This window comes from Chrysemys picta, chromosome 2 (genome assembly GCF_011386835.1).
Source record: "Chrysemys picta bellii isolate R12L10 chromosome 2, ASM1138683v2, whole genome shotgun sequence".
Lineage (NCBI taxonomy): Eukaryota > Metazoa > Chordata > Testudines > Emydidae > Chrysemys > Chrysemys picta.
The window spans coordinates 18515143-18537596 of NC_088792.1; positions in this window are offsets into that span (position 1 = coordinate 18515143).

Below are 22454 nucleotides of genomic sequence, written 5' to 3' on the forward strand. Positions count from 1 at the left end.
AAGGCCAGGTCTACATTATAAACTTTTGTCAGGATAGCTGTGTTTATCAGGGATGTGATGGGCATGACGTATGATCGACATAGTTGTGCCAGCAAAAGCCCCTAGTGTAAACCTAGCTATACCAGCAAAACTGGGCTTTTGCCAGTAAAACTTATTTCATTTTGAGGGACTGGAACATATATACAGGCAAAAATGCAGTTTTGCTAGTATAAACTGCATAGTGCTTTGCCAGCATAGTGTACTGGTATAGCTATATTGGTAAAACCTTCATGTGTAGACATGTCCCAAGCTAGCTATCTTGAGTTAGCTATCTTGACACTTTTTTTGCAGTGACTACATAAGCCTTAGCCAAGGCAGCACCCTGCATTTTAATGGGTGTTAAGAAGGCTTTTAATTAATATTAAACTAGCTCAATTGAAGTGATACAATTGAAAATAAATTTTTTTGCCCATCAAGGCAAAACTCCTTTGAAAATGCCAGCTGAAGTTACAAACTCCTACCCCCCGCCCTCAAAATAAGTGTTTTCAGTGCCTGCACAATTGGTTTCAGCCTATAACGGAGACCCCATGCAAGGCTATTTAAACAAAGCACATTCGCAATTTTTAACTTAAACACATCTAAAATTGTCTTGATGTGCTTAATGACAAACTAGGAGTAAAATTCTAATGCACACAGACCTGCCAAAACAGGAGTGAGAGGAAGATCAGATCTTGTTATGGAAACCATTAAAGGAACATGAGGACTGGTATGTAAATACTGTTGTATCAGTATAGCATTAAAAACAGTATAGTGCAACAAAAATAATGAATAAGATGACTCAAAGAGCTGGTAATGGGACACAGATACTTTCTCCTTCATGTCACTACTTCAGATCCATCTAATGATTGTTCACTAACCTATATAAAATGAGTTAGAGATTTAATTTTGGTTTATTTGGGGCATGTATCTGTGTGATGCTAAGAAAAGAACACCACATAGTCACAATGGCCTTGCCTAAACTAGGATTTAAAGCAGGATAATAACATATTTTAAAAGTGTCCAGTAGACAAAACACTGTGCCTTTAACAGGTGCTAAACTGATCAAATGAAAGCCCAGTGGAGCAGAGGCCAGCTAACACAGCGCCAAACATCTTAGCATCCATCTTAATTAGTGCTAAGAGTGTTTTTCATTCATGTTAAAGTAACTCAGTTGAGCTAATGTGATTGAGAAACACACCTTTTTACCCATCAAGGGCAGGTCTACACTGAAAACACTGCAGTGGTGCAGCTGCGCCAGTGCAGTGCTTTAGTGAAGGTGCTATCTAAGGCCTTGGCTACACTCGCGAGTTACAGCGCTGTAAAGGCTCCCCCAGCGCTGTAACTCACTCCCCGTCCACACTGGCAATGCATTTGCAGCGCTGTATCTCCGTGGTTGCAGCGCTGCATGTACTCCACCTCTCTGAGAGGAATAGCAAGTATTGCAGGTAACCAACCATGTGACCGACCCTTTACATTCCCCGGGAATTTTAAAAATCCCCTTCCTGTTTGCTCAGCCCGGTGTGGCGTGGAGTGCTATCAGTGAATCTTTCCAGGTGACCATGCCTCCACGCGCCAAGCGAGCCCCAGCATGGAGCAATGGCGAGTTGCTGGACCTCATCAGTGTTTGGGGGGAGGAAGCTGTACAGTCCCAGCTGCGCTCCAGCCGTAGGAATTACGATATCTTTGGGAAGGTATCAAAGGACATGATGGAAAGAAGCCATGACCGGGACAGCCTGCAGTGCAGGATTAAAGTGAAGGAGCTGCGGAGTGCCTACCGCAAAACCCGCGATGCAAACGGCCGCTCGGGTGCTCCCCCCGCGACCTGCCGATTCTACAAAGAGCTGGATGTGATACTTGGGGTTAACCCCACCTCCACTCTGAGCACCACCATGGACACTTCAGAGCCGGGGGGTGGGGGGAGGAACAGGAGGAGGAGGAGGAAAACGGGAGTGATGGTGGTGGGCCGGATGAAGACACCCTGGAATCCCTGGAGCCATGCAGCCAGGAGCTCTTCTCGAGCCAGGAGGAAGGTAGCCAGTCGCAGCGGCCGGTACTTGGTAGAGGACAAACAGAAGAGCAGGTTCCCAGTAAGCGGGTTTTTTTTTTGGGAAGGAATTTTTTTGGTGCGGGCTCTTTGGGAGAGGAGGGTTAGGCATGCATGCCTAGATGCGGAATAGTGCATTGATGTGGTTTATCACATCGCGGTAATCGGCCTCGGTAATCTCCTCCAATGTCTCATCCAGAACGTGTGCAATGCGCTTGCGCAGGTTTATCGGGAGAGCCACCCTGGTCCTTGTCCCAGCCAGGCTAACGTGTCCGCGCCACTGTGCCGCAAGGGGCGGGGGGACCATTGCTGCATATGGGCCAGGGCGGAAGCCGCATTGCAGTAGAAGACCCTCCCTTGCTTCCCAGGTCACCTTCAGCAGCGAGATATCGTCCAGGACGAACTCCAGTAGAAAATGTTGGGACAGTGTTCAGTGTAGGTGCCCCCTGAAGCTGTTGGCTCTCCCCAAGGCACAGAAACCCAGAGGACAGTGCAGCCCTGAAACAATCAGTCCCCCTTACTCACCATTTTGAGGCTCCCATGAGATATGTGTGCTCTGTTTCAGACGGGAAAATTATGCTATTGTGTAGACCCTGTGTGTTTTCTACTCCTTAAGTGGGGGGGGAATCATTACTCTGTCTGGTATAAACAATGCTGCCTCTGTTAAATGTTGCATTTTGCATATACAGCTGCATCAACCTTGAGACCTCAGCCGTCCCTCTTATCGCCTGCTCAGAGACTGCAAAGACTCAGGAAGAGACCGCGAAAAAGCAAAGAAGACATGCTGCAAGAAGTGATGCGGCAATCTATTAAAGAGAATGAGAAAGCACAGGACTGGAGGGAGAGAGAAAGCAGGATCCGCCAGGAAAACGCAGTGCACCGGCGGCAAAGCTCCGCGCACCGGCAAGAAAGCACTGATAGGCTCATAAGCATCCTGGAATGCCAAGCTGATGCTATCCGGGAGCTGGTAGCCATGCAGAAAGAGGAGCAGTACTGAAAATGCAAACGCCACCCCCCAACAGCCCTTGTCCCAAAACTCTTTCTGTTGTGCCCCACTGTCACCTCCAACCCACTTTCCCCAACTTCCGTGTTCTTCACGCCACCCGCTGCCTCCAACACCAGTATCTTCACCACCCAGCCCTGAAAACCACGACCCTTACCCTCTGCACTCAACCCCCATCACCATGCAGAATAGCTGTCCTGAAGTGCAGCACTCACTGCACGGCACACCAGACAGGACATACGCGAATCTGTGATTGTACTGTTCCCCACTCCACCCCCTTGTTTCTTTTCAATAAATGGATTCTTTGGCTTTGAAAATATTCTTTATTATTGCATAAAGTAAAAGACTTCTTAGCCCAGGAAATAAACAGGCATTGCAAGTCTGCTTGTCTGCTTAGCAGACACTGATTCCTAAAGATTGGAACTACTGCACTTCACTCCCATGCAGGGCACCAGATATCACTGCTGGTTTTCAGCTTCAAATTGCTCCCTCAAGGCATCCCTAATCCTTGCAGCCCCACGCTGGGCCCCTGTAATAGCCCGGCTCTCTGGCTGTGCAAATTCAGCCTCCAGGTGTTGAACCTCGGAGGTCCATGCCTGAGTGAAGCTTTCACCCTTCCCTTCACAAATATTATGGAGGGCACAGCACGCAGATATAACCGTGGGGATGCTGTTTTCGGCCAAGTCCAGCTTCCCATACAGAGATCGCCAGCGGCCCTTTAAACGGCCAAAGGCACACTCCACAGTCATTCGGCACCGGCTCAGCCTGTAGTTGAATCGTTCCTTGCTGCTGTTAAGGCTCCCTGTGTAGGGTTTCATGAGCTACGGCATTAACAGGTAAGCGGGATCTCCAAGGATCACAGTGGGCATTTCAACTTCCCCTACTGTGATCTTCCGCTCTGGGAAAAAAGTTCCAGCCTGCATCTTCCTGAACAGCCAAGTGTTCCGAAAGATGCGTGTGTCATGCACCTTTCCGGGCCAACCTGTGTTAATGTCAATGAAACGCCCACAGTGATCCACAAGCGCCTGGAGAACAATAGAGAAATACCCCTTCCGATTAACGTACTCGGATCCTAGGTGGGGTGGTGCCAGAATAGGAATGTGCGTCCCATCTATCGCCCCTCCACAGTTAGGGAACCCCATTTGTGCAAAGCCATCCACTATTTCCTGCACGTTACCCAGAGTCATGGTTCTTCTGAGTAGGATGTGATTAATGGCCTTGCAAACTTGCATCAACACGATTCCAACGGTCGACTTTCCCACTCCAAACTGGTTTGCGACCGACCAGTAGCTGTCTGGAGTTGCCAGCTTCCAGATTGCAATAGCCACCCGCTTCTCCACTGGCAGGGCAGCTCTCAATCTCGTGTCCTTGCGCCGCAGGGTGGGGGCAAGCTCCTCAGACAGTCCCATGAAAGTGGCTTTTCTCATCCGAAAGTTCTGCAGCCACTGCTCGTCATCCCAGACTTCCATGACGATGTGATCCCACCACTCAGTGCTTGTTTCCCGAGCCCAAAAGCGGCGTTACACGGTGCGGAGGTGCTCAGGGCTGCGGCGGGGAGAGAGGCCTCTCCCCCGGCCGCAAACCTGCCGCGGCGGATAGAGGCGCCCTCGGCCCCAACCCAGCCCGGCCTGGACAGTACCGGGTTTATAATGGCGGCAGGCCCACGCTCAGCAGGGGCCCGCCAGCCCGGTCCGGCCCGGCCCGGGCCGCAGCTCTGGCTCCTCTCCTCTCCAGCCCCTCCCTCATGCTCCTCTAGGCCCACCAGCCCAGGGCTTCACTCTGCCCCTCTGCCCCGCCAGCTAGCTGAGGGCTCCTCTCTCTGCCCTCCGTCATCCACAGGCAGCAGCTGCCTTCTGCCTGTCAGTGACGGGGGTGGGGGGGGTGGGGGGGGGATGGACGGGACAGAAAGGAGCCCACAGCCACTGCTGCTCCTCTGGGCCGCTAGTGATGGATGGACCGCAGCTTCGGGCTCCCTCACCGGCAGCCTAGACTGCAGAAGGACCTGCCACGGCCAGGGGAGAAGCGCCCCTCCCCTAGCCCCAATCCAGCCCAGCCTGGACCTGCCACAACCAGGGGAGAGGCACCTATCCCGTGGCCCCAGGCCCGGAGTTGCCGCGGCTGGGAGAGACGCCTCTCTCCTCCAACCCAGGTGCTGCTGCAGGGAGAGAGAGCTGGGGGGGGAGTCCTCTCTCCAAACAGCCTGCACTCCAAACTGATCATGCTGGTGGGGGAGTGGCACTATATGTGAAATAAAGTGTAGAATCAAATGAAGTAAAAATCTTAAATGAACCAAACTGTACCATCGAATCTCTATGGATAGTAATTCCATGCTTGAATAATAAGAATATAACAATAGGGATATATTACAGACCATCTGACCAGGATGGTGACAGTGACTGTGAAATGCTCAGGGAGATTAGAGAGGCTACTAAAATAAAAAAATCAATAATAACGGGGGATTTCAACTATCCCCGTATTGACTGGATACATGTCACCTCAGGAAGGGATGCAGAGATAAAATTTTTTGACATCTTAAATGACTGCTTCTTGGAGCAGCTAGTCCTGGAACCCACAAGAGGAGAGGCAATTCTTGATTTAGTCCTAAGTGGAGCACAGGATCAGGTCCAAGAGGTGAATATAGCTGGACCGCTTGGTAATAGTGACCGAAATATAATTACATTTAACACCCCTGTGATGGGGAAAACACCACAGCGGCCCAACACTGTAGCATTTAATTTCAGAAAGGGGAGCTACACAAAAATGAGGAGGTTAGTTAAACAGAAATTAAAAGGTACAGCTCCAAAAGTAAAATCCCTGAAAGCTGCATGGAAATTTTTTACAGACAACATAATAGAGGCTTAACTTAAATGTATACCCCAAATTAAAAAACCTAGTAAGAGAACCAAAAAAGAGCCACCATGGCTAAACAACAAAGTAAAAGAAGCAGTGAGAGGCAAAAAGGCATCCTTTAAAAAGTGGAAGTTAAATCCTAATGAGGAAAATAGAAAGGAGCATAAACTCTGGAAAATTAAGTGTAAAAATATAATTAGGAAGGCCAAATAAGAATTTGAAGAACAGCTAGCCAAAGACTCAAAAAGTAATAGCAAAATTTTTTTAAGTACATCACAAGCAGGAAATCTGCCAAACAACCAGTGAGGACACTGGACGATCGAGATGCTAAAGGAGCACTCAAGGACAATAAGACCATTGTGGAGAAACTAAATGAATTCTTTTTATTGGTCTTCACGGTTGAGGATGTGTGGGAGATTCCTAAACCTGAGTCATTCTTTTTAGGTGACAAATCTGAGGAACTGTCCCAGATTGAGGTGTCATTAGAGGAGGTTTTGGAACAAATTGATAAACTAAATAGTAATAAGTCACCAGGACCAGATGATATTCACCCAAGAGTTCTGAAGGAACTCAAATGTGAAATTGCAGGACTACTAACTGTCGTCTGTAACCTATCATTTAAATCAGCTTCTGTTTGGATGACTGGAGGATAGCTAATGTGATGCCAATTTTTAAAAAGAGCTCCAGAGGAGACTCCGGCAATTACAGGCTGGTAAGCCTGATTTCAGTACCAGGCAAATTGGTTGAAACTATAGTAGAGAACAAAATTGTCTGCCACATAGATAAACATAATTTGTTGGGGAATAGTCAACATGGTTTTTGTAAAGGGAAATCATGCCTCACCAATCTACTAAAATTCTTTGAGGGGGTCAACAAGCATGTGGACAAGGGGGATCCAGTGGATATAGATTTTCAGAAAGCCTTTGATAAAGTCCCTCACCAAAGGCTCTTAAGCAAAGTAAGCAGTCATGGGATAAGAGGGAAGGTTCTCTCATGGATTGGTAACTGGTTAAAAGATAGGAAACAAAGGGTAGGAATAAGTGGTCACTTTTCAGAATGGAGAGAGGTAAATAGTGGTGTCCCCCAGGGGTCTGTACTGGGCCCAATCCTATTTAACATATTCATAAATGATCTGGAAAAAGGGGTCAACAGTGAGGTGGCTAAATTTGCAGGTGATACAAAACTACTCAAGGTAGTTAAGTCCCAGGCAGACTGCGAAGAGCTACAAAAGGATCTGGGTGACCGGGCAACAAAATGGCAGATGAAATTCAATGTTGATAAATGCAAAGTAATGCACATTGGAAAACATAATTGCAAATATACATATAAAATGATGGGGTCTAAATTAGCTGTTACCACTCAAGAAAGACATCTTGGAGTCATTGTGAATAGTTCTCTGAAAACATCCACTCAATGTGCAGCGGCCGTCAAAAAAGCGAACAGAATGTCGGGAAGCATTAAGAAAGGGATAGCTAATAAGATAGAAAATATCATATTGCCTCTATATAAATCCATGGTACACCCACATCTTGAATACTGCATGCAGATATGGTCACCCCATCTAAATATATATATATATATTGGATTTGGAAAAGGTTCAGAAAAGGACAACAAAAATTATTAGGGGTATGGAATGGCTGCCATATGAGGAGAGATTAATAAGACTGGGACTTTTCAGCTTGGAAAAGAGGTAACTAAGGGGGATATGATAGAGGTCTATACAATCATGACTGGTGTGGAGAAAGTAAATAAGGAAGTGTTATTTACTCCTCCTCATAACACAAGAACTAGAGGCCACCAAATGAAATTAAGGTTTAAAACAAACAAAAGGAAGTATATTTTCACACAACGCACAGTCAACCTGTGGAACTCCTTGCTAGATGATGTTGTGAAGGCCAAGACTATAACAGGGTTCTAAAAAGAACTAGATAAATTCATGGAGAATAGGTCCATCAATGGCTATTAGCCAGGATGGGCAGGGATGGTGTCCCAAGCCTCTGTTTGCCAGAAGCTGGGAATGGGCAACAGGGGATGGATCACTTGATGATAACCTGTTCTGTTAATTCCCTCTGGGGCACCTGGCATTGGCCACTGTCGGAAGACAGGATACTGGGCTGGATGGACCTTTGATCTGACCCAGTATGGCCGTTCTTATGTTCTGCTGAGCGGCTGTGGGAGTTGTATTGTAGTAGGAAGGGCTGGGGTCCTGGCATAGGGATGGAAGACACTGAAGAATCCTAACTGTGATAGAAGATACTGGGGTATGGTGGGAATGAGGCCTGCACTATAGTGATATGGGCTTTGTTTTGGGACTGTTATAAACTATTCACACAATGTTTTTGCAATAAAGTAGCCCTCAGGAGGGATATTCTTTAAGAGCCTGAAGTGGAGTCCTTTGGCTTAGCCAAGAGGGAAACTGAGGCAAGGGGCCACTTGCAGGGCTGCCAGGAAGGAGGAGGATGTCACATGTTTGCAAGCAGTATTTTGTCCTCATTCAGCAAGTACACTTATGGGTCTATGACCCCTGTTTTTAGGGTCCAGCCAGAAGGTAGCTTTTTATTCATTAACTTTAATGACTCAAATATGTTTCAGAACAATTTTCTCCATATAGATTATAGAAGCACTAGTAGTGTCTCTTTAGTTAAGATTGTGTTGAGATATGCAATGTTACATATAATCTTCTGTCTGAGATCTATCTTATATTTCAGCCTCAAGCAAATATTTTCTCCAAGTCACAGACCCTTGAAGAAAACATGATTTTTAATGAAAGTCCTGACAGAACCTTAATTACAATGGAGCAAACATTACCATTACAATCTAATTTTCATCCTTAAGCCATGAAAAGCTTCCCAAGGGGGTGGCTTTGCTTTTGTTTACCAGTGACCACTTTTATAGAAAACTGAAATTATGGCTCTTCAGATTTTGGTGGGTGGTTTTTAATCCTGTGTTGCCGTGGGGGAGATTTCAGAGCAGTTGTTAATGTTTACTGAATTTAGGAACAGTCAGGAAAAGGAGAGATGGAAACGAGGGAGGGAAGGGAACCAAGGAGGAAAGGGTGGGGGGAGAGAGAGAGAGATCTGTAAAGGGTACAGAGAGGAAATCTGGAGTAGTAGGGACTGCCAGCCTTGCAGCTCAGCGAGAGGTACCAGGAAGGGGGAGCTGAGCTAACTACCAACCTGTCAAATCCACTTTAGGCAAACTAGGTCAAGCTTCTTTCCCAGCCAGGGGTTCCCCTCCCCCGCGTGGCACTGGGCAGGCAAAGGCTTGGTCTAATATTTAGACAGGATTTGTCGTGTGTAAATGTCTCTCCTCTAGCTTGGGGATCTAAACACCGAATGATTCCCAGAAAAGGAGCCTCCAGGCAGGCTTTCCCACTCCTGTACATTTTTCTTCTGTAGTTTTCACTCCCTGGCCAGTTCCCCCTGCCGCGTGGGAGGGAGGAGAGCGTTTGAACGGGTAGGGGGAGAAGAACGGGGCCAGAGTGGATCTGTAGCTTTCCAACTCTTCTCACCCACCCAGCCACCCTACTGATCGGATCAGTTTGTTACTTTCGAATCAATGGCAACTGGGTGGGGAGCTCTGATCTGTTACAGGGAGGGGGCGGGGGAAGACCGTGGCAGCGCAGATCCCTGTATTCTCCCCCCCGCCTTTCCGGTGGCTAAACTAGATCTTATCTAGTTGGATACGTGTTTGTGAAAGTGTTTGGGTTGTGTCTATGGGGGTCATTTTACTAATATTGATCCTAGCAGGTTTGTACGGCTCTCCCATTTGCAATCTGTGATCTGAGCCCCCCCCAGCCAAATGCGATCAGTGTCTCCACTCCCTTGTACCGTTTTTTTCGCGTTGGTTTTGTTTTGTTTGCTCTAGTTTCCATGAGGTGTCCCTTTATTTGCAGAAGCTGAAATATGACAGAGGCACTATTTTGTGTGGAAGGATCAAGACTGGGGTGGTACGAGGACTGCAATACACTCTCTGTAGTAGGAGCTGAGATGGGTTTTTGCAGTGTTACACTGGAAACCCTCATGAGCCTTCTTATCTCTAATCTTTTTTTCCCGTCTTTTTGCGGAGCTCTTTTTAAAGATAGCCCATAAACTGCTTTATCACATCATGTAAACGTTCACTATCAAGTGATGATCTGCAAGCATCACTTTAGGTTTGCTAAACCAAAGAAACAACAAAAACAAAATGCATATGTGACCACTGACCATGTTGACAGTGTTTGACAGCTGTAGTTAGTAAGTACAATAAATACCTTCACTTTGTATTATTTAACTACTTTAAGAGAGACCAATACATTTCCATTAGAGCCAGCAAAATGTGCATTATCTAAAACTTAAATTTCAATCTATACCCTCTGCACAATACACTTGTTCAACTATTACCACCATAAAACTTTCACCCCATCTGTTTTTAATAGCACAGACTTGCTATTTGTGCCAATATGTCCATAACAAACAATTTTTCAGTTCCTCAACAACTTCAGAAATCCTTCCTCTGGAAACAATACAATTAAAGTAACTACTTATTAGAATGACATTATGAAGCCCAAATAGATTATTGCTTTTTCAAAATAAATGGATATCACTGTTTATCAATTCTACTCCCCGCCTAACAATAATTTAGTTATTAAATCATCCTTGCAATATTTTCAATTTTTCAAATCATTTTGGATGTGAAAGTAAAATTTAATTAGCTTTTCATTACCATTAATCATCATGGAAAATGGAGTGTCAGTAGATTTTTGTGTTTATCCTGATAAATTTGCCTTGCAAATTTGACATATAACTTTAAAACCATAATCATTTTCTACCAGAAACATGGTAGTATAATGTATGACAAGGAGATGCTTGTGGCTTATTGCATCTTACCTCCCCATCCCCAGGGCCGGATTTATACCTTTCGTGCCCCTAGGCACAGCATCTTCAGCAGCCCCCTTCGCCCCCCTCCCATGCTTACAGCTGACCTTCATGTTTTCTGTAAAAAATGAAACTTTTAGGTGCCCCTAGAATAGGGATGTAAGAGGTTACATGTTAACCAAAGTTAACCGTTAACCCCAATGGCCCCGCGTTGGGCCGGTGGGAGGGATGCCAGTCCCGGCCAGAGCTGGCCCCAAGCCCCGGCTGCGCCGGCCAGCAGAAGCCCAGCCCCGGTTGCGCCGCGCTGGCCGGTGGGAGCCCAGCCCCGGCCACGCCGAGACAGACCCCCAGCCCCAGCCGGATCATGCCAGGCTCCCCCAGCTATCTCGGTTAACGGTTAACCGGTTAAACAAAATAATTTTAATCATTTAACTGGTTAACTTTTTTAACCAATATTTACATCCCTATCCTAGAATGCCTGCGCCACTAGGTATGTGCCTACTGTGTCTAATTGGAAATCTGGTCCTCCCCATCTCCTCTCAAATTGGTCAAAGCAGCAAACCTAGATGATCAAAAGAGATAGGATAACCAATCTACCTCTACTTAATTGATCTGAGAGGCCTGATATAAATGAGGGAAATAAGATAAGGATTTGTATTCTCCCTAGAACACTCTCAAGATTAGGCTACTGTAAAGATACTATCACCTGCTTCCATTATAGAACTTCTGTAGCTCTTACATACAGCCTAAAACCATACACTTAATACATTTTTCTGTTTGTTTAAAGAAAAAAACATCTATAGCTATGTTATTGATATCTTAGGCTCTTATACTGTGTTAATCACCCTGGTATCTTATAGCTGTATAAAAATATAGATATGTGAAAAATCATTAGTATCTTTAAAAATAGTGTCAGATAAAAATTTATAAATGTTGTCAATCGAACAAATCTAAAACAGAGTTTATGCAGTAATGGCCCAGAAACAGCCTGAGTAAATGGGCAGTGTGCAGAAGAGTGTGTGTGGAAATATAGAAGGAGGAATCAGAATTCTTCCCCAACAGATGCTGCTACTCCCCCACGAACATGTGTGGGGTGGTAGTTTGATATGGTAACTTTTTTGGCTCTCCCCTAACCTGTTTCTCCCCATGCTCCTGCACAACGAGGCAGAAGGAGCATCTGCAAACCACATCCTGTCCCTCTCTGCACTGCAAAATAGCACCTGTTTCATGTGTTAAAGGCCTTCCACATCCATGGGTGTGTATAGGATTTGCCCTTAAGAGCATAAGAAAAGGATTAAAATAAAAACATAACAAAAGAAAGGGTTGTACGTCCATTGGAAGGAAAGCACTGAAGTAGGCATGACTTAATATCACAAGATATTAATCGCACTTTTGTATTTCTTCATGGTTTTTGATTCCCTCCTAGTTTCAGCTGGCTCTATTCTCCATTTATACAGTGTCTACATAAATGACTCTCTCTGTATACCTTAATGGTAAATTCTTTTTCATGCTGGAATGGCAAAAGTAATTATATTTATAAATGGAATGACTGTTTTGCCTAAGCACCACATGTATAATTCCCTTCTGTAAGAAGGATTTTTATAATTCCTCCAAAAATGTCTTGGCAAAGACCAACCCCGCCACTTGGTAGTGTGAATCCAACTTTTGGGACAGAACTCCGCACTCTTATTGCTTGGGTCAGTGGGCACTATAAGCATCACAGCAATTATGCTTTCAGTTGAAAGAATGGTGGAGATAGTCTGTGTATGGTTATTAAACACCCCCAGCAGCTGGTCTGAGAGAGTGTTGCTTGCCCTCTTGCTCTCTGCATTAACTATTTAATACAGGGCAGTTTGAAATCTGATATATTCTTTGGTGGAGATGGAGATAGTGAGGGGAGGAGGGGAGAGACACTAAATCCTGCTCTTGCTGTGGGATGAACTCAGTGATCAAATAGTCTAAAAGAAAACAGACTGTTCCACAGTGAAAGTGTGAATGGCCTAGAGTCCTATTTAATCCATGCTAATTTCTTTCTCAACCAGTTCTCAGGGGGAAGGCAAGAGCTCCCTCACTTCACCTTACTATGCTTTCAGACCTGGGGCTTCACTGAGAAATGTTGATCCAGCCTGACCTGCCTAACTACCTCCCTTAGTCTATCCCTCTTCCTAAATTCTTTTTTTTCTGCTTCTTCCTTCAAACATAGCACTGTCTCCCTTAGTCTCAAAACTCTTTTGATTCCCCCCCACTTCTCCAACTACTGTCCATTTCTCTTCCCCTCTTTACCTTCAGATTTCTCCAATTACTCAGTGGCATCAACTTCTGCTCCAAGGAGTAAGAAGATGGAGAGGATCCTCAGCTGACACAAACTGTTATAACTTTAATGAAATGAATGGCCCAATGACAAGTTACACTAGATGAGGATCTGCCCACTTATTCCTTTTCAATCAGACTTCTGCTTTCTATGAACCACTGAAGTGGCTTATAGATTTTTGGAACAAGTGTGTGAAGCAACTCTAAGGAGATGGAAGGGAAGGGATTCCTTATATGAGCCTTGGGAGATATTTGTATGTTAATGAGACTTTATTAAACAAGATCCCACAAGTGGAGGCTAAGCTTTGGAAATGTAAGAAGGAAAATGACGTATGGCTTCCCGCAGTTGCCAGAGAGGGAAAACTACCCCCTCACAGCATACTTGACTCCTTTATAAACTGACTCTGGCTTCTGCTGTCAAGGACACCATGAAAGACCCAGGCTGAAATCCTGGCCCCACTGAAGTAAAAGGGAATTTTGCCATTTACTTCAATCGATCCATGAGTTTATACACACACACACACACACTTCTTTGTCATGCTGATAGCAACCAGTAGCAGTACGTAGAGTGTTAGAAATTGCAACCCTTATACAGTATCACTGTGCTGCTAGGCTGACACTGGCGGAAGATGAATACTGAACAATCTATATAATAAGATTCCAGGAATGTCACTCTGAAGCCTAAAATGTCAGAGTCAGTGTAAAGCAATAGAAACAGCTACAAGCATGGTTGAGAGCTCTTTTTGTTCAGAATATCAGCATGTTCAATCATCACTGGGATTCATGATCTGTCACCAGCCAGTTTAAGTTTTCAGCCAGTTTGGGCTTTTTTTAAACACACATGGCTTTACAAATTACAGCCATGTGACAGCATAGGTTTTCAGCTACTAGTATTTCCTATCATGAGTAAGGAATAGATTTAAAGAGAATAGATTTTATGTTAACTCACTTTGAACCATATGAAGAGTTCTCAAAGTCCATTACTACTATTAATCAGTAACAAATAAAAATGGAGGCCTCCTTAAAAGTTCCTGAGTGTCTGGTGTATTTACCCCTCTTTTCCTGTGTAATCTTGTCAAAGATAGCAAAATACACAGATCCTTGGCTTTCATTTCAGAGTCAATTTAAATTTTAAATTTCTTTGTATTGTAAATTAGATGTTCAATCCCAAAATTGGTCTGTTCCCTTGGCTCTTATATTCATCTTGTCTAATTTATATGATGGCCTTCCACATTTCTGCTGAGTTAGACGTATCTGGAGAGACACTGATGTGCATTTCTCACAAGTCAAGCATGGTGCTGCAGGCATTCCCAGCCTCAGTTTTCTCCTGAGGTGGGTCCCCTTAGTCTTCCCCACATGGGTCAGTTTTGGTGACATGACTTGGCCTTCCAGCCAAGTCACTAGCAGTATGTCTACACCACAGCTGTGAGCAAATCTCTCAGTCCCCTAAAAATAGCACCGGGGATATTGTGGTTCAGATAGCAGCTTGGGCTCTCCAAGCTACATGACCCCTTGCATCTGAGCTGGGGTGGCCAGCCCAAATCTCCTCTGGAGCCACAATATCCACACTGCTAGTTTTAGCATGCTAGCCTGAGCCCAACTAGCAGTAGCGTGTCTGTCCACCCTGGGTAGCTCACCCCGAGCTGGAGCATAGATGTACTCTGAACAAGTTTAACCCTTTCCAGGGTATCCCGATCCATCTGTAACTGGATAGGCTCTCAGCTAGCTTCACCCAGCTGGCCTTTTCATTGTCCCCTCTGCCTGGGCCAACAGCAAAGTCTTTCCAAATCAAACGGAGCTCAACACAATTGTGTTCTTTCCAGAGTAGCAGTCCCAGGGCTTCTATCCTGAGAGCCTCTCAGCAGAATTCAGAGCTACCAACAAAATCAAACACCACTGAAACTTCTTCTGCTCCTCTCTAGGCCTGAGCCTCTCATCCCTCTTAAGCGCCCCTTCAGCTCTTATTCATCTTCAGGAACACCAGCCTCCCAGGACTGCTTCCTTAGAGTCTCTCCAATCACTGCTCAGCTTAATTGCTGTCCTTACGCAACCCCACCATCCTTTTAAAGCCAACAGCCAGTCCAGGTGTAGCAGGGCTAATTGAACAGACCTGGTTGGCCTCCTAGTCCTTAAAGGGGCAGGCTGCTCTGTTACAGAGCTGAAACAAAATTCAAAGATGCCGGTGGAGTTTCCTGTCCTGGAATTTTAGCTAGGTATTTATTGAGAAAACCAGACAAGATTCTGACTCCAGATTTTTCAGGGATGCCAAACCTCCTGAAATTTCAAGTCTCATTCTATTTTCAATGTTACCAACTTTTAAAGTCAAGTCACTGTGGTTAGCCAAGCTTGTTTTCTATCTCTGTGGTAAGATTTTTAAGTCCAGAAACCTAACCTCAAACTCTCCCCTCCCCCAGCAAGAAGACAAAGAGGACAATGAATTTCCTTCTTTGACCTCTGTAATAGGGGTTTTAAAAGAAAGGGCACAGTTTAATCATGATGCGCACCAAGATACCAACCGTAGAGTGATGAGATCAAATTCTGGCTTTGTAGAAATTACTGGGACTTTTGCCATAAAAAAAACTATATTAGAAACAAATTTATCTTTACAAATCAGTTTATTCTAATCTAGAACTACAAACACTAAAATGCCTTGATTTTAACTGTATGCTATTGCATGGTGTCACTACAGGGCAAAGTTAAGATTGTTTGGCTACCTTGTTTGGATGCCTTAATTGTGCATTTTCATACAATTTCATATTGGAATTTCTTGTAAATTTAATCTTAACATTGAATTTTCTGGGTTTATAATCATAGAATCATAGGACTGGAAGGGACCTCGAGAGGTCATCTAGTCCAGTCCCCTGCACTCGTGGCAGGAATAAGTATTATCTAGATCATCTGTGACAGGAGTTTGTCTAACCTGCTCTTAAAAATCTCCAATAATGGAGATTCCACAACCTCCCTAGGCAATTTATTTCAGTGCTGAACCACCCTGACAGTTAGGAATTTTTTCCTAATATCCAACCTAAACCTCCCTTGCTGCAATTTAAGCCTATTGCTTCTTGTCCTATCCTCAGAGATTAAGAAGAACAATTTTTCTCCCTCTTCCTCATAACAACTTTTTATGTATTTGAAAACTATTATAATGTCCCTTCTCAGTCTTCTCTTCTCCAGACTAAACAAACCCAGTTTTTTCAATCTTTCCTCATAGGTCATGTTTTCTAGACCTTTCATCATTTTTGTTGCTCTTCTCTGGACTTTCTCCAATTTGTCCACATCTTTCCTGAAATGTGGCACCCAGAACTGGACACAATACTCCAGTTAAGGCCTAATCAGCGCGGAGTAGATCAGAAGAATTACTTCTCGTGTCTTGCTTTCAACAGTCCTTCTAATACAGGAGTGGAGAACCTTTTTTTTATTAGGGGCCACTGACCCACAGAAAAAATCAGTCACGGACCACACACTGCCCCGTGGTGGGAGGGGGGGTGCAGAGGCTCAGGGCTTCCCCTAGGCTCCAGGCTATGGCCAGAAATGAGGGGTTCAGGGTGTGGGAGGGGGTTTGGGGCTGGAACAGAGGGTTGGGGTATGGGAGGAGGTGAGGGCTCCGATGGGGTGTGTGTGCAGGCTCTGGTGTGGGGCTGGGAATGAGGGGTCTGGAGTGCGGGAGCAGGCTCAGGGCTGGGGCAGAGGGTTGGGGTGCGAGAGGAGGTTTGGGGTGTGAGCTCCGGGAGGGAGTTTGGGTTGAGGAGGGGGTTCCGATCTGGGGCAGAGGGTTCAGGGTGTGGGCTCTGGCCAGGTGGCACTTACCTCAGGCGACTCCCAGTCGGTGGCACAGTGGGGCTAAGGCAGGCTACCTGCCTGCTGGGGCTCTGTGCTGCTCCCAGAAGCGGCTGCCATGTCCAGCCCCTAGGTAGAGGGCCCAGGGGCTCTGCACAGTGCGTGCTGCCTGAGCCTGCAGGTGCTGCCCCTGCAGTTTCCATTGGCCGTGGTTCCCGGCCAAAGGGAGCTGCAGAGCTGGTGCTGGGAGCAGGGGCAGCGTGTGGAACTTCCCTGAATGCCCCTGCTCCTAGTGCCTGCAGGGATATGCCAGTTGCTGCTGGAACCTGTGCAGAGCCGACTGGACTTCTGGCAACCCGGTGAGCCGGTGCTCATGGCTCCAGCCCCGCAGGGGGGCGCTGAGGCTCAAGGATTCTGGCCCACAACACGGAGACTTGCTGCGGGCCGGATGAAATGAAGCAGTGGGCCATAGGTCCACTCTATCATTTCATGATCACTTTCAACCAAGCTTCCTTCCACTTTCAAATTCTCAACTAGTCCCTATTTGTCAAAATCAAATCTAGAACAGTCTCTCCCCTAGTAGCTTTTTCCACCTTCTGAAATAAAAAAATGTCTCCAATACATTCCAAGAACTTGTTAGATAATCTGTGCCCTGATATGTTATTTTCCCAACAGATGTCTGGGTAGTTGAAGTCCCCCATCACCACCAAGTCCTGTGCTTTGGATAATTTTCTTAGTTGTTTAAAAAAAGCCTCATCTACCACTTCTTCTAGTTAGGTGGTCTGTAGTAGACCCCCTATCATGACATCATCCTTGTTTTTTACCCCTTTTATCCTTACCCAGAGACTTGCAACAAGTCTGTCTCCTATTTCCATCTCAACCTCAATCCAAGTGTATACATTTTTAATACATAAGGCAATACCTCCTCCCTTTTTTTCCCTGCCTGTCCTTCCTGAGCAAGCTGTACCCTTCTATACCAATATTCCAGTCATGCATATTATCCCATCAAGTCTCTGTGATTGCAACTATGTCATTGTTGTGTTTATTTACTTGCGTTTCAAGTTCTTCCTGCTTATTCCCCATACTTCTCGCATTAGTATACAGATATCTAAGATACTGATTTGATTTCCGCCCCCAGTTCTGTCTTGTCTCTCCCTTATCCCTACTATAACAGCCCATGTGCCCTCCAAATTCCGATCCTTCAGGTCTCCATGTTTTTGACTTACCTGTGGGCTTTGGTCACCTGCCCCCTTTGAACCTAGTTTAAAGCCCTCCTCATGAGGTTAGCCAGTCTGTATCTAAATATGCTCTTCCCCTTCCTCAATAGGTGGGCCCCATCTCTGCTTAGCAGTCCTTCTTTCTGGAACAGCATCCTGTGGTCAAGGAATCTGAAGCCCCCCTGGTGGCACCATCCTTGCAGCCAGGCATTCACCTCCAGGATGCATCTGTCTCTGCCTGGGCCCCTATCCTTGACTGGAAGTATCGAAGAGAACACCATCTGCGCTCCCAACAAATTCACCCTGCTCCCAGAGCCCTGTAGTCACTTGATCTGCTAATGTTTCTGTTCTTATAATGTTTCTGTTGGAATTATAACACCATTCTTGTAGTTCCCCTCCCCTTTAACTCCATCTTAATTTTTTCATGGGGAAAATTCATTTTTTTTAAATAAAACTATTACACTTTTTTATAAATGAACATTAAACAAGAAATCCCATCAGAATCAGCTATCATGCTAACCTGCAATATCTAATGAGTTGAAGATATGCAGTATCAGCCTTACATGCTTTTTAAAATTTATCTTATACTACTATATTCACTAGTATGCTCTGGCTGCTTTGTATCACTGGTGTAGTGCAAAGCAGCTGAAGTATATTGGCCAGTTAAACCAGGTGTACATCTGTTTTGCATCATTGCAGTAGCACAAGGCAGCTAGAGCAGTCTGATGAACCAGACTTTTAACTGGCTAGTATACAACCATGGAACTTTTAAGAGCAGTGACAGTTGAGGCCACTTCAATGACAGCTGGCAACTAAGAAATCTATCAATGAGAACTCTTCACATATAGATCCATAGTTTATATGTATACAGTCCCTTAACACAACTGACTCATTCCAACCAATAAAACTGAAGCATGCAAATGAGCTGCAGAGGAAGGGCAGTAATTTGGTTGAGTTACCTCTGATGCCACTATGGTATTATTTAAGAGTGACCTGAGTTATTGACCTGGCCCAGTCTGTTAGATACAATTATTAATTACTTAATTACAGCCTAATCACATCAAGTGTAGTCTGCATACAAGGTTTCAATAACAATATGTGATTTGAAGCTTCTGTATTCTTTATTAAGATCACTTGTGACACTAGAGATCTGATAGTAAGTGCTACATTTCTTTAGGATCCATTTTGAAATGAACTTTAACTCATACTAATTATCCAATTTACCTGTAAGTTCTCAAAAATAACAGTTCTTCACTCAGACAATAAATGCTGTAAATTTGGGGAGGATATACTGTATTATTCATATAAAACAAAGCTGAATCCTTCTTCAGTGCAAAACTCAATGTATCCTTAACTCTGGAGTTGGAATCAATGCTTCCATAATGCCCCTCAGCTGTGACATTGGCACTGAGGCCCACAGAGCCGGCCCTGGTCTTGCTCTGCACAGAATGGCTGGAGGGAGCAGCATGCACCCACTTTATTACTATTAGCCAAGTGGCTAGAGCACTCACCTAGGACATGGGAGTCTGAGTCCCAAGTTCAATTCACCCCATGTGCCAGAATGGGGAGAGGATTTGAACAGGGCTCTCCCACCTCTTGGGAGAGGGCTCTAACCACTGGACTAATAGTTATCTATGACTTTGGAGCATAATCCATTTTGAAGATGACAATTAGGGCAAGCTATGAGAACCCTCTGGGAGCTTCAGATGTGGAATGCAGTGGCCTTTTGAATAGATTTGGTCAATGCTAGCATATATCACCTGACCTCCATCTACTATACTGGCTACCTCTTCAGTGTTGGGTTTTACAGTAGAACTTCAAAGTTACAAATACCTCAGGAATGGAGGCTGTTCATAATGCTGAAATTTTTGTAACTCTGAACAAAAAGTTATGGTTGTTCTTTCAAAAGTTTAGAACTGAACCCTGACTTAATACAGCTTTGAAACTTTACTATGCAGAAGAAAATGATGCTTTTAACCATTGTAATTTAAATGAAACAAGCACAGAAACAGTTTCCTTACTTTGTCAAATCTTTTTTTAAACTTTCCTTTTTTTTAGTAGTTTACATTTAACACTGTACTATATTTGTGCTTTTTGGGGGGCAGGGAGGGTCTCTGCTGCTGCCTGATTGTGTACTTCCAATTCCAATGAGGTGTGTTGTTGACCGGTCAGTTTGTAACTCTGGTGTTCATAACCCTGAGGTTCTATTGTAGTTACATTTAACTACAAAGCCTTACATGGTCTGGAAATCAGTTATTAAGGACTCTGCCTCCTAAGTCTTTTGGAGTATCTTGGTTGTTAGTGTCTGGAACTTGGCTTTCCACAACTGACAACAGAGCATTTTCACTTTATCCATGACTGTCCAGCAGATCCTGAATATGGAAAGCTTCAGCTCATATTGCGAGAGTTTTTAGTTCAGTCAGGATTGTGAAGGAGTGTACTACCCCTTTAAGAGAAAGGCTGAAGGTTCCAGCCTGAGGATGATGAAGGAAACCTTGACCTGGGGCTGAGGTATTTAAACAGGAAGCTGAGTTAAAAGGGGGCAAAGAGGTTATGCAGGTTGCTGTGTGTGGTGCTGGCTTGCCTTTCAGACTTCAGGAAACCAGCCTAACCTGACTGAGGGTACGTCCACACTACCCGCCCGATTCGGGTAGAGATCGATCTTCTGGGATTGATTTATCGCGTCTCATCTGGACGCGATAAATTGATCCCAGAAGCGCTCCCCCGTCGACTGCGGAACTCCTGCTCGCCAAGAGGAAGAAGCGCTGTTGACGGGGGAGCTTGCCTGCGCCGCGTGGACCCGCAGTAAGTAAACTTAGTTCGATCTAGGAAACGTCGACTTCAGCTACGCTATTCTCGTAGCTGAAGTTGTGTTTCCTAGATCGATCCCCCGCCCCAGTGTGGAGCAGCCCTGAGTCTTGGTTTGTGAGCTCTAAGTTTGGAAGCTTTGAACCAGAGTCCTAATTAAATGTTTGTTGTAATTACTGCAGTCCTGAAACCTTATTAAAGGGGACATGCTATTGGTTAGTGAGTGCTGGCTTTTTCTTGTCCTGGGATGTTAAGGTGAACCTATTGCTACCCCAGTTGGGGGAAATTAAGGTGAGTCACAGCTATAATGCTCCACCATTTTATTTCTGTTGCTATTTTTACTATTTCAGTATTTATCCAGCGGGTGGGGGAAGAAACAGGGAAAAATGATCCTGTAGTCCAGTGGTTCCAATACCCACCTGAGAAGTGGGAAACAGATGATTCAGTCCCCCTGCTCTAATCACTTTCATTATCTATCTACAGTGGAACAGCTTCTTCAGGGGAGACTGAACATCCCACACAGATTACAAAATTTGGCTTCTGTTCTAGCCAAGAGATTTGGGGACAATAGGAACATTATTGCACCACAATAATAATAATAAAGGTTGCACAGTGGCAGACACTTTGTGTAGTTTGCAGGAAGCATTTGAAATTGGGGGATGAGAATGGGAAGATTATGTTCTGGCCTTGGATCAGGCCAAAGCTTTAGCTAAATGAACCCACTTTACTTACGGTTAGTTCTGTCTCAATTTGGTAGTCTGGTGTCCACAATACAAGAAGGAAGTTGATAAGTTAGAGAGGGTTCAGAGAAGAGTCATGAGACTGATTAAAGGATTGGAAAAATGTGCCTTATTGTGATAGAAGATTGTATTTAGCTTAACAAAGAGAAAGCTAAAAGACGATTTTATTAATCTGTAAGTACTTACATGGGGAACAAATATTCAGTAATGAGCTCTTTTCTCTAGCAGAGAAAGGTATAACACGAGCTAATGGCTGGAAGTTTACACTGGAAATAAGGCTTACATTTTTAACAGAGCGAGTAATTAACCACTGGAACAACTTACTAAGGGTTGTGGCAGATGTTACATCTGTACCAATTTTTTAAAATCAAAATTGGATGTTTTTCTAAAAGTTATGCTCCACGAATGATTTTGGGGAAGTTCTACAGCCTGTGTCATACAAGATATCAGACTATATGATCCCACTGATTCCTCTGGCCTTGGCATTTATGAATCTATTAATATGGTACTTCCCTATAGTTTAACTAGTTATGGTTCTTGTACATTCATGCACCATGAATCTCTTTAGTAAAATGGGTGGAGGGGAGAAGCTATACAGAAGTATTCTGGGGTAAGGCAAGGTTGTCCTTTGAATCCATTGTTGTATTGTTTTTCTTTCAACCCTTTACTGTGGGTAGTGGCAACAGGAGATTTTGAAGTTTAAATCTGGGGGGAGAAATTTCATTGTCAGTGAAAATTTTTGCCCATGCAGATGATGTCAGTGCTGGTGGGCGGTACAGAAGATAGGTGTGACACTGCACTCCATATGCTTCATAGTGATATTAGTATGAT